The 13221-nt window shown below is 37.1% G+C and overlaps 1 long non-coding RNA gene across 1 annotated transcript; it reads right to left on the bottom strand.

Moving 5' to 3' along the window:
- Positions 1-10277: 10277 nt before the first annotated feature.
- Positions 10278-12847, bottom strand: LOC134250489 (uncharacterized). The gene is made up of 4 exons (XR_009988509.1): positions 12678-12847; positions 12310-12414; positions 11816-11979; positions 10278-10553 (listed from the first exon to the last, which is right to left on the bottom strand). It is a non-coding gene; the product is annotated as an uncharacterized LOC134250489 (long non-coding RNA).
- Between the last annotated feature and the right edge of the window lie 374 nt (positions 12848-13221).

Below are 13221 nucleotides of genomic sequence, written 5' to 3'. Positions count from 1 at the left end.
ATAACTAGTCCTGTCCTTGTTTATTGTGACATGACGACAATTACTAGTCCTGTCTGTGTTTACTGTGACATGACGACAATTACTAGTCCTGTCTGTGTTTACTGTGACATGACAACAATTACTAGTCCTATCTGTGTTTACTGTGACATGAAGACACTTACTCGTCCTGTCTGTCTTTACTGTGACATGACAAGAATTACTGGTCCTGTTTGTTTTTACTGTGACATGACGACAATTACTAGTCCTGTCTGTGTTTACTGTGACATGACGACAATTAATTGTCCTGTCCGTGTTTACTGTGACATGACGACATTAACTAGTCCTGTCCGTGTTTACTGTGACCTGACGACAATTACTAGTCCTGCCTGTGTTTACTGTGACATGACGACAATTACTAGTCCTGTGTGTGTTTACTGTGATATGACGACATTTACCAGTCTTTTTGTGTTTACTGTGACATGACAACAATCACTATTCCTGTCCGTGTTTACTGTGACATGGCGACAATTACTAGTCATGTCTGTGTTTACTGTTACAAGACTACAATAACTAGTCCTCTCCGTGTTTACTGTGACATGACGACAATTACTAGTCCTGTCTGTGTTTACTGTTACATGACAACAATTACTAGTCCTGTCTGTGTTTACTGTGACATGACGACAATTACTTGTCCTGTCCGTGTTTACTCTGACATGACGACATTTACTAGTCCTGTCCGTGTTTACTGTGACCTGACGACAATTACTAGTCCTGCCTGTGTTTACTGTGACATGACGACAATTACTGGGCCTGTCTGTGGTAAATGTGACATGACGACAATTATTAGTCCTGCCTGTGTTTACTGTGACATGACGACAATTCCTAGTCCTCTCTGTGTTTACTGTGACATGTCGACAATTGCTAGTCCTGTCTGTGTTTACTGTGACATGACGATAATTACTGTGCCTGTCTGTGTTAACTGTGACATGACGACAATATCTACTCCTGTCTGTGTTAACAGTGACATGACGACAATCACTAGTCCTGTCTTTCTTGACTGTGACATGACGACAATTACTAGTCCTGTCTGTGTTTACTGTGACATGACGACAATTACTGGTCCTGTCTGTGTTGACTGTTACATGACGACAATTACCAGTCCTGTCTGTGTTATCTGTGACATGACGACAATTACTAGTCCTCTCTGTGTTTACTGTGACATGACAACAATTACTGGTCCTTTCTGTTTTTACTGTGACATGACGACAATTACTAGTCCTTTCAGTCTTTACTGTTTGATGACGACAACCACTAGTCCTGTCTGTGTTTACTGTGACATGACAACAATTGCTGGTCCTGTCTGTGTTTACCATGACATGACGACAATTACTAGTCCTGTGTGTGTTTATTGTGACATGACGACAATTACTAGTCCTGTCTGTGTTTACACTGACATGACGACAATTACTAGTCCTATCTGTGTTTACAGTGACATGACGACAATTACTAGTCCTTTCTGTGTTTACTGTGACATGACAACAATCACTAGTCCTGTTCGTGTTTACTTTGACATGGCGACAATTACTAGTCTTGTCCGTGTTTACTGTTACATGACTACAATATCTAGTCCTGTCCGTGTTTACTGTGACATGACGACAATTACTAGTCCTGTCTGTGTTTACTGTGACATGACGACAATAACTAGTCCTGTCAGTGTTTACTGTGTGATGACGACAACAACTAGTCCTGTCTGTGTTCTCTGTGACATGACAACAATTACTACCCCTGTCCATGTTTACTGTGACCTGACGACAATTACTAGTCCTGTCTGTGTTTACTGTGACATTACGACAATTACTAGTTCTGTCTGTGTTTACTGTGGTATGACGACAATTACTAGTCCTGTCTGTGTTTATTGTGACATGACGACAATAACTGCGCCTGTCTGTTTTAACTGTGACATGACAACAATTACTAGTTCTGTCCGTGTTTACTGTGACATGAGAAGAATTGTTGGTCCTGTTTGTTTTTACTGTGACATGACGACAATTACTAGTCCTGTCTGTGTTTACTGTGACATGACGACAATTATTACTCCTGTCTATGTTTACTGTGACATGACGACAATTACTGGTCCCGTCTGTGTTAACTGTGACAAGACGAGATTTTCAAGTTCTGTCTGTGTTAACCGTGACATTGCAACAATTACTAGTCCTGTCCGTGTGTACTATTACATGACTACAATAACTAGTCCTGTCCGTGTTTACTGTGACATGACGACAATTACTAGTCCTGCCTTTGTTTACTGTGACATGACGACAATTACTAGTCCTGTCTGTGTTTACTGTGAAATGACGAAAATTACTAGTCCTGTCTGTGTTTACTGTGACATGACAACAATTACTAGTCCTGTCTGTGTTTACTGTGACATGACGACAATTCCTAGTCCTCTCTGTGTTTACTGTGACATGACGAAAATTACTAGTCCTGTCCGTGTTTACTGTGACATGACGACAATTACTAGTCCTGTCCGTGTTTAATGTTACATGACGACAATTACTAGTCCTGTCTGTGTTTACTGTGACATGACGACAATTACTAGTCCTGTCTGTGTTTACTGTGACATGATGACAATTACTAGTCCTGTGTGTGTTTACTGTGACATGAGGACAATTACTAGTCATGTCCGTGTTTACTGTGACATGACGACAATATCTAGACCTGTCTGTGTTTACTGTGACATGACAACAATTACTAGTCCTGTCTGTGTTTACTGTGACATGACGACAATTACTAGTCCTGTCTGTGTTTACTTTGACTTGACGACAATTACTAGTCCTGTCTGTGTTTACTGTGACATGACGACAATAACTATTCCTGTCTGTGTTTACTGTGACATGACAAGAATTACTGGTCCTGTTTGTTTTTACTGTGACATGACGACAATTACTAGTCCTGTCTGTGTTCACGGTTAGATGACAACAATTACTAGTCCTATCTGTGTTTACTGTGACATGAAGACACTTACTCGTCCTGTCTGTCTTTACTGTGACATGACAAGAATTGCTGGTCCTGTTTGTTTTTACTGTGACATGACGACAATTACTAGTCGTGTCTGTGTTTACTGTGACATGACGACAATTAATTGTCCTGTCCGTGTTTACTGTGACATGACGACATTTACTAGTCCTGTCCGTGTTTACTGTGACCTGACGACAATTACTAGTCCTGCCTGTGTTTACTGTGACATGACGACAATTACTAGTCCTGTGTGTGTTTACTGTGACATGACGACATTTACTAGTCTTTCTGTGTTTACTGTGACATGACGACAATTACTAGTCCTGTCTGTGTTTACTGTGACATGACGACAATTAATTGTCCTGTCCGTGTTTACTGTGACATGACGACATTTACTAGTCCTGTCCGTGTTTACTGTGACCTGACGACAATTACTAGTCCTGCCTGTGTTTACTGTGACATGACGACAATTACTAGTCCTGTTTGTGTTTACCGTGACATGACAAGAATTACTGGTCCTGTTTTTTTACTGTGACATAACGACAATTACCAGTTCTGTCTGTGTTCACGGTGAGATGACGACAATTATAACTCATGTCTGTGTTTACTGTGACATGACGACAATTACTGGGCCTGTCTGTGTTAACTGTGACTAGACGACAATTACTTGTCCTGTGTGTGTTTACTGTGACATGACAACAATCACTAGTCCTGTCCCTGTTTACTGTGACATGGCGACAATTACTAGTCCTGTCCGCGTTTACTGTTACAAGACTACAATAACTAGTCCTGTCTTTGTTTCCTGTTACAAGACTACAATAACTAGTCTTGTCCGCGTTTACTGTGACATGACGACAATTAATAGTCCTGTCTGTGTTTACTGTGACATGACGACAATTACTAGTCCTGTCTGTGTTTACCGTGACATGACAACAATTACTAGTCCTGTCTGTGTTTACTGTGACATGAAGACAATTACTAGTCCTGTCTGTGTTTACTGTGACATGACAAGAATTACTGGTCCTGTCTGTGTTAACTGTGACAAGACGACAATTTCTAGTCCTGTCTGTGTTAACCGTGACATGACGACGATTACTAGTCCTCTCCGTGTTTACTGTGACATGACGACAATAACTAGTCCTGTCTGTGTTTACTGTGACATGACGACAATTACTCGTCCTCTCTGTGTTTACTGTGACATGACGACAATTACTAGTCCTTTCTATGTTTTCTGTGACATGACAACAATCACTAGTCCTGTCCGTGTTTACTGTGACATGGCGACAATTACTAGTCCTGTCCGTGTTTACTGTTACAAGACTAAAATAACTAGTCCTGTCCATGTTTACTGTTACAAGACTACAATAACTAGTCCTGTCCGTGTTTACTGTGACATGACGACAATTACTAGTCCTGTCTGTGTTTACTGTGACATGACGACAATTACTAGTCCTGTCCGTGTTTACTGTTACAAGACTACAATAACTAGTCCTGTCCATGTTTACTGTTACAAGACTACAATAACTAGTCCTGTCCGTGTTTACTGTGACATGACGACAATTAATAGTCCTGTCTGTGTTAACTGTGACATGACGACAATTACTAGTCATGTTTGTGTTTACTGTGACATGACAACAATTACTAGTCCTGTCTGTGTTTACTGTGACATGAAGACAATTACTAGTCCTGTCTGTGTTTACTGTGACATGACAAGAATTACTGGTTCTGTCTGTGTTAACTGTGACAAGACGACAATTTCTAGTCCTGTCTGTGTTAACCGTGACATGACGACGATTACTAGTCCTCTCCGTGTTTCCTGTGACATGACGACAATAACTAGTCCTGTCTGTGTTTACTGTGACATGACGACAATTACTCGTCCTCTCTGTGTTTACTGTGACATGACGACAATTACTAGTCCTTTCTGTGTTTTCTCTTGCATGACAACAATCACTAGTCCTGTCCGTGTTTACTGTGACATGGCGACAATTACTAGTCCTGTCCGTGTTTACTGTTACAAGACTACAATAACTAGTCCTGTCCATGTTTACTGTTACAAGACTACAATAACTAGTCCTGTCCGTGTTTACTGTGACATGACGACAATTACTAGTCCTGTCTGTGTTTACTGTGACATGACGACAATTACTAGTCCTGTCTGTGTTTACTTTGACATGACAACAATTAATAGTCCTGTCTGTGTTTACTGTGTCATGAAGACAATTACTAGTCCTGTCTGTGTTTCCTGTGACATGACGACAATAACTAGTCCTGTCTGTGTTTACTGTGACATGACGACAATTACTCGTCCTCTCTGTGTTTACTGTGACATGACGACAATTACTAGTCCTTTCTGTGATTTCTCTGGCATTACAACAATCACTAGTCCTGTCCGTGTTTACTGTGACATGGCGACAATTACTAGTCCTGTCCGCGTTTACTGTTACAAGACTACAATAACTAGTCCTGTCCATGTTTGCTGTTACAAGACTACAATAACTAGTCCTGTCCGTGTTTACTGTGACATGACGACAATTACTAGTCCTGTCTGTGTTTACTGTGACATGACGACAATTACTAGTCCTGTCTGTGTTTACTGTGAAATGACAACTCTAGTCTGTGTTTACTGTGACATGAAGACAATTACTAGTCCTGTCTGTGTTTTTACTGTGACATGACGACAATTACTAGTCCTGTTGTGTTTACTGTGACTGTGACATGACGACAATTACTAGTCCTGTCTGTGTTTACTGTGACATGACGACAATTACTTGTCCTGTCCGTGTTTACTGTGACATGACGACATTTACTAGTCCTGTCCGTGTTTACTGTGACCTGACGACATTTACTAGTCCTGTCCGTGTTTACTGTGACCTGACGACAATTACTAGTCCTGCCTGTGTTTACTGTGACATGACGACAATTACTAGTCCTGTGTGTGTTTACTGTGACATGACGACAATTACTAGTCTTTCTGTGTTTACTGTGGCATGACAACAATCACTAGTCCTGTCCGTGTTTACTGTGACATGGCGACAATTACTATTCATGTCTGTGTTTACTGTTAGAAGACTACGATAACTAGTCCTGTCCGTGTTTACTGTGACATGACGACAATTACTAGTCCTGTCTGTGTTTACTGTGACATGACAACAATTACTAGTCCTGTCTGTTTTTACTGTGACATAACGACAATTCCTAGTCCTGTCTGTGTTTACTGTGACATGACCACAATTACTAGTCCTGTCTGTGTTTACTGTGACATGTCGACAATTACTTGTCCTGTCCGTGTTTACTCTGACATGACGACATTTACTAGTCCTGCCTGTGTTTACTGTGACATGACGACAATTACTAGTCCTGTGTGTGTTGACTGTGACATTACGACAATAACTGGGCCTGTCTGTGTTAACTGTGACATGACGACAATTAGTAGTCCTGTCTGTGTTTACTGTGACATGACGACAATTCCTAGTCCTCTCTGTGTTTACTGTGACTTGTCGACAATTTCTAGTCCTGTCTGTGTTTACTGTGACATGACGACAATTACTGTGCCTGTCTGTGTTAACTGTGACATGACGACAATATCTAGTCCTGTCTGTGTTAACAGTGACATGACGACAATCACTAGTCCTGTCTGTCTTAACTGTGACATGACGACAATTACTAGTCCTGTCTGTGTTTACTGTGACATGACGACAATTACTGGTCCTGTCTGTGTTGACTGTTACATGACGACAATTACCAGTCCTGTCTGTGTTATCAGTGACATAACGACAATTACTAGTCCTGTCTGTGTTTACTGTGACATGACAACAATTACTGGTCCTTTTTGCTTTTACTGTGACATGACGACAATTACTAGTCCTTTCAGTCTTTACTGTGTGATGACGACAACCACTAGTCCAGTCTGTGTTTACTGTGACCTGACGACAATTACAAGTCCCCTCTGTGTTTACTGTGACATGACGACAATTACTTGTCCTGTCCGTGTTTACTGTGACCTGACGACAATCACTAGTGTTGCGCTTGGTCAGTTCAGAAATTCACACCGTCATGTAGTAACATTTTATTGTTTCGACCTGTTAATGGATAGATATCTATTGCAATAAATAACAGTTTGTTGATAATATATACAATTCTCATTATTATTAACAGTCATATTTTAAATACTAAATAACTCACAGATTGACGGGCTAAATACATGACATTGTTTCGCCGTTGAGGAGTCCGTGCATCTCAAACCGGATATTACTTACGAAATAATAAAGTCCGAAACTTTACGGATGGAATGTACAATTCCGAAACGTACACTCCCCCCACCATTTGTCCGGGGATATGAAAAAGTTCACATGTTCACAGTTTACATTTACACCTGTTCTTCAATTGGAAGAATCACAACTAATCGTCGAACTGATCTGCAAACCACCGTATCTGGACAACCACAATATTTAGGATCTTGGTTCAGATTTTTGTATCTAAGTTTTACATCCCGAACTTTTCCATCACTTCCTGGGTTTGCCTCCGAAACTTGTGCCAGTTTCCATTGACCACGCACATTATTTGAATCTTGAACAATTACAATGTCACCATTTTGAATGTTTCTCCTTTCATGATGCCATTTCTGTCTTATAATAAGGGTATGAAAGAAATCTCGTGTCCATCTTCTCCAAAATGTATTCACCACACGCTAAACAAATTTCCATCTTATTCTGGGGTCCTTGCAATCATCCCAGTCTCCTACAGGGACTCTGGTGCTTGCCCGACCTAACAATAGATCGTTCGGACAAAGATATGTACCTTCAGTAGGGTCGCAATTTTTTGTACCAATGGGACGTTCATTTAGTAGATTGGAAACTTCAAAGAGAACAGTTTGTAACTCTGAAAATGTCATAATTGCTGATCCAATGGCAGTCTCAAGAGAAAGTTTTGTTGAACGAATAAGCGACTCGCTGCAACCATTTTCCCAGGGTGCGTCCGCTGATTGTGTTGTCTGCCAATCCATGCCTCTAGCTTTCCCAAAATTCTTGATATCTTCCCAATCCAAAGTATGTACAACTTTTTGTAATTCTTTCCCGGCAGCAATTAGTTGAGTACCTGCATCAGAAATCATTTTTCTGGGATATCCTCTGATGGAAACAAAACGTCGTAGTACCATAAGGAAACTGCCCATGTCATATCCTTCTGCTACATCAATATATACTGCTCTTGAAACTAAGCAATTAAACAAGACACCATAACCTTTCCCATGGGTCCTCTTCTTAACTGCATCCTTGATTACAAGAGGTCCAAACAAATCAACAGCACACATGTAGAAGGGAGGGGTTTGCTTAAGTCTTGTTTCTGGCATTGGACCCATCTGTTGACCTTGCATTGATTTGAATTTTCTTCTACATATTACACACCTAAATTTAATTCTGCTTATAATGTTTTTTACTTTAGGTATCCAAAATCTGCTACGGATCTTTGCTAGAGTAACGTCAATCCCTGCATGATCTTCATCGTGTATTGCTTTCACTACATATTCTGTAAATACGTGATTTGTAGGAAGAAGTGCAAATGTGGACTGATTCCAGGTTTCTTCAATGCATTTACTCATTCTTTGTCCAACTGTAATAATTCCATCCTTTGTTCGTTCAGGGCCAAGACGTCGAAACCTCTGCATAACATTGTTTGGTAGGTCCATTTGAGCATGTAAAATCCAAGCCTTTTCAGCCTCTCTTATAACTTCAGCTGTCACATTTTTCAGAATCTTCTTGAATGAGTGCGCCTTGAATATAAGTTGCAAAATACCAGTGAGTCTATACAGCTTATTCAAGTATGAGATTCTCGTGGTGTCTATCAATTCCAGTATCCGAGTTGAGGATTCCTTTGGCTTCACTTCAATAATTTCTGTCAACACACTGTGGACCAATGAATCTGGAATTTCTAAAACATCAACAGTTTGTTTTATTGGCCACTGTTCAATAGGATAGTGTAAGAATTCTGATCCTTTCTGCCACCTTGAATCATTGTTTAACCCTTTCTCTTCCGGCACATTTTACGTGATTTTGGAGGCCTTTTGACATGGCATTATTAAATTATTTTTAACTTTTTTATCCAAGGAGAGAGCTAGGCATAATGCATACCATTTTGTAGGAAATTTCTTACAGATTATATTTTATGACTTTTTAGATACTCAACCACTGACCTTATTAGTAAAGATTGAGGTCAAAGGTCAATTAAGTGCAAAATTTTATGGAATTTTTTTTATACTTTTTAATCTTTAAGCTAAATATTAAGTATGATGTATGTTGAAATAGGAAATTTGGTATATACCCAAAAAAGAGCATTATACTGTTCTACATGAAACACATAAACTTTTTTTTCAATTCTGCATATAACTACTTAAAAGCGGTTGCTAAGCAACGCAGAATTCTTTAATTTTCGGGCAGAAATTTTCATTTTTTACTCATCCTAGACACATTTATGCATCCCAGCACATATAAAAGTTAGATGTGAGGTCATACAATTACAAGGGACATACAACAGATAAATTGTTTTAAAGTTTGACCTTATTAGAACTATTTTTAGGAGGTCAAAGGTCAAATAAGTGCAAAAGTTTCATCATTTTTTTTCAATACTTTTCAATATTCTTGCCATAATTTTACACAATGGATGCTGAAATGGAAAATTCTGAATATACTCTCAAGAAGGGACCAGAACTGCAATATCCATGCATCATTTTAGTTCAAATATCTGTTTAATGACCTTTAAGTGGTTGCTAAGCAACATCATTTTAAAGTTTTTGGCTATATACATGTTTGTTATTTCACATTCTGGACACATTCTAGACACTTTTTGTATATTTCATGAAATTGTTTGTAAGATATATATATGGGCCATAATGATGAAAGAACATTTTTGTATTAAAAATTGACCTTGACACTCTTGTTCTTCAGGGGGTCAAGGTCATATCAGTACAGAATTCTGCTTCAAACTGTAAGTAAATATCAATTTTGAAATGCTTCAAACATGGATAAATCATCTAATAGTTGACGTAATAAAAATGTCGAATGACAAAATTCTCTGGTCTGCTTCTTACAAACCCCTAGCAAAACATGTATACAATCTTTTTGTTGAACAAGAAATCCATTCTCTTGATGCCATTAGAAATAATCTTTATTTTCATGAATTTAATCTAACAAGAAAAAAAACTAAATGATTTCATTACAAGATTTTTCTGGTATAACAGAGTTTAAGGGGTACAATAAAGACTTGATGTTTTCTTGGAGGGAAATAATAATAATAGATAGCATTGGCAATATTTAACCCAAAACTGTTTAGTCAATAAGTTGAAAAATTGACTCTTATATCCAAATATACAAATCCAGAAATATTGCAAGATGAAATCGAAATCAGACTGAAATCTTCAACAAAATGTTGAAGAGCACTTTTACTTTGTGTCCACCATTCTTTTATCAACTGTCATTTCTCTGTAAGACTGGAGGAAGTTCTTTGACTTGTCCAAGACATTATTATTTGCTGTCAAGTACAAGTGATCAGCTTCTATCCTGTAAAAGATTTAAATATTTTGAAACAGATACATGTCATTGTGTATATGAATTTACATTTATACATAAAATTAAGAGTGCTAAAATTACTACATTTATTTGATTTTCCTTTTCAAATTAAAATTGTATTATGTGATTCAAGTAGTTAAATAATATTGCTAAGTCAATGTATCAGGACTGATAATTCAACAACCTTTTAGTAAACCATCATGGTAATATTACTGAACTAAAACAAATAGCATATTTGGCAATCTAACTAAAGCCAGACCTCTGTTTATGCTATTGCAACATATAAAAAAAACCTGGCAGTGGATGGAAGATCTAATTTTAATTATGCTACGAAAGCCATGAAGGGACATGTCAATTTTTCAAAAAAAGTAAAAAATGAGATCTCGAATTAGACCATCCAATCCCATGGATTACTAATTTGAAATCGTTCCCTCGATTTATAATTCGAGATCTCAAATTACACAATCCGATCTTACTGATTACTAATTTGCCCCCTCATAATTTGAGATCTCAAATTACATACCGGTAATTTTTTTCACAGATTAATAATTCGAGATCTCGATTTGTTACAACGTCAGTCTTATGATTTTGGCAATCTGTGCTCTTGAATTTCATTACATATATGTACAGATACATCCAACCATTTTAATCAATTAGTGCGTTCTGTTTATTTTGTATCAGCAACCGGTTGTTACCAACCTCTTTCATAACTAATTCAACATATATTTATTTTAGAAATATATTACACAGGACCCATATTCACTTTTTCTATTTAGGACTTTTAATTATTCTTATATACACGTAACACAAAAACCCAAAAGATTTTTTGTTGTACAAATATCAGTATAAGCATATGGATTTGAAAATATTCATGTATTTTTCTCATTTTGGACCGTTATATGTAATAAAAGGTAGGATGTAAAATACTACATGTACAATATTCTATTCTTTAAACATGTATTACTATATCCGATATGTCCGGATAAATAATTTTAATGAAACATGTGAAATCATGGGAAGGGTTTACATTCTGAGGGAACGAATTGTTTAAACTAGGAGAATGAATTATGCAATCTGAGATAGCGTATTGTGTAATTTGAGGGAACAAATTGATAATCTGTGAAAATGAATTGGCAATCTGTTATAACAGATTGTCAATCCGAGAGACCGGATTGCATAAATCAAGAACTTGGTTTACTTTTATAAATTTTTAAAAATTCTATGTCCCTATATGGCTTTCATAGATTGCATACCTGCATGGCTGCCAAGGTTGTAAAAAGAAAGGAGACAATTGACTGCAAATGTTACTTCAGGGCAAAATTCCTAGGGCAAGGCTGTTCGTGAGAATGAGATTGTTGACAAACCATCCAATGAGTTTGACCACCTATGTATATGATGTACGATAATTGGAAAGAGTCTAAAAAATTGAGAAAATGGAAATTCTAACCACATACATGTACTTTATGCACATTGGAAATATAACAGCAGTCTATAAAAACAGCTTGTTCCATATCTCTGCATTCATTCAAATAGATATTACATGTTTAAATAATGTGTTTGCATGAATAATCAAGCATCATGAGTACACTGTATTATGTGTTTCAAACACTTATTTTTCAAAATATAAATCAAATGTTTATAAACTTGTATGAATGCAATATCATGAGAATGACACAAATGAAATTTGACTTTATTTTTTGAAATTTTAGAATATACAGAAATTTTCAACACCAAAACAAAAATTTACCTGTTCATTGGTGTCCTTACATATTAATTGGCCTTCGTAGTTCATGGTGGGCTTAGCAAGTGGGTATTCACAGATGAAAGTATTGTTGCATATGGTGCCTGCACCCTAAAAATTCAATGTGAAAGTCGTACATGTACACACTGGTACACACATACTGAAAACAACTATCCATTATTATGGCAACTTTGATTTTACTTTGAACTTACGAGTGATTTTCAAAAACATCAAAGTTCAAAAGCAACACAAAATTGGTTGAACAATACGATATACGCACACTGAAACATGAAGGAAGATCTAGTATTTTCTTTTGAACGTGAACTAATGCGTTTTAAACTTAAACTATTCAGTCAATGTACACGTATTCTCACCTGCTAATACCAAAGGCATGTCCGTATTATTTGATTCATTGATGTGATGATCTTCGTCGTGAAATAATCATGAAAATTGACGTTCAGATTTCGGATCACCATCATGTTTACACCACAGCGGAAACACGTGGTTATTTCAATTCGTATCAACTCATACAGTGATGAGTCGTATTTATTTATAAATGCGAGTTTTTGAATTGTAAACTTTCGTGCCAATATAGATCTAACTAAATTGCAAATTAAGTATACAGTATAATAAGATACAACAATATTAAAAATCTGATTTTTTTTTAGTAAAGATCGACGATTAGGGAATCTACAATTTTATCAACATTGTAACGTTATATCACTACATGAAATATATACATCATTACATGTAGATGAATAAATTAACATTTCTTATTCACAAAAGGCAGAACGATAGTATTTATTTGTTTTTTGAAATCTATTTTTTGTATTATGAATTTATTTAGGTAAAGAATATATTTAAATGGTCAAAAAAGTCTTATAAAAGAAATTGTTTTTTCGAGTAAGACGCAACAAT

The sequence above is a fragment of the Saccostrea cucullata genome, unplaced genomic scaffold, assembly GCF_032062105.1.
Source record: "Saccostrea cucullata isolate Sc308-1 unplaced genomic scaffold, CSIRO_AGI_Scuc_v1 ctg12915, whole genome shotgun sequence".
Classification (NCBI taxonomy): domain Eukaryota; kingdom Metazoa; phylum Mollusca; class Bivalvia; order Ostreida; family Ostreidae; genus Saccostrea; species Saccostrea cuccullata.
The sequence above is the reverse complement of the archived record's forward strand: the minus strand, read 5'-3'. Positions and strand labels throughout refer to the sequence as shown.